Here is a 792-nt window from a genome sequence, read left to right as displayed (position 1 = left end):
CACATTTTAATTTTTTTAAATTTCTCTCCCCTTCCCCCTCCTGTGTTTCTTTTTGTTGTGTCATCTTGTTGTGTCAGCTCTCCGTGTGTGCGGCGCCATTCCTGGGGCAGGCTGCACTTTCTTTTGTGCTGGGTGGCTCTCCTTACGGGGCGCACTCCTTGCGCGTGGGGCTCCCCTACGTGGGGGACACCCCTGCGTGGCAGGGCACTCCTTGTATGCATCAGCACCGCACATGGGCCAGCTGCACATGGGTCAAGGAGGCCCGGGGTTTGAACCATGGACCTCCCATGTGGTAGGTGGATGCCCTATCCATTGGGCCAAGTCCACTTCCCTGTCCCATGGCTTTACATACCATTTCAGGTCCTTTTTTTTTTTTTTTTTTTTTTTTTTTTTGAGGTCCTGGGGCAAGTGGGAAGCCAGTGCTTCACCCCTGAGCCGCATTGGCTCCCCTGAGTTGGTTTTTTCATTCGTTTGCTTTTTGTTGTTTTTTGCTGTTGTTGTTGTTGTTTTAGGAGGCACCGCAAACTGAACCTGGAACTTCCCATGTGGGAAGCAGGCGGTAAACAGCTCGAGCCACATATGCTCCCCTTAGGTCCAAATTTTAATCTCTAGTCCTGGCCTTTTTCTTGAACTGCCTACTCAACATTTCCACCTGGATGGTGTAATTAATGTTTCAAACTAAACACGTCCAAAATGGGACTCCATCCACAGCCTTCTCCATCTCCATCTCAATGGATGGCAATGCAGTCTTCCCAGTTGTTCAGGCCCCAAATCCTGGAGTCTTTCCTGTCT

The sequence above is a fragment of the Dasypus novemcinctus genome, chromosome 21 (assembly GCF_030445035.2).
Source record: "Dasypus novemcinctus isolate mDasNov1 chromosome 21, mDasNov1.1.hap2, whole genome shotgun sequence".
Lineage (NCBI taxonomy): Eukaryota > Metazoa > Chordata > Mammalia > Cingulata > Dasypodidae > Dasypus > Dasypus novemcinctus.
The sequence above is the reverse complement of the archived record's forward strand: the minus strand, read 5'-3'. Positions refer to the sequence as shown.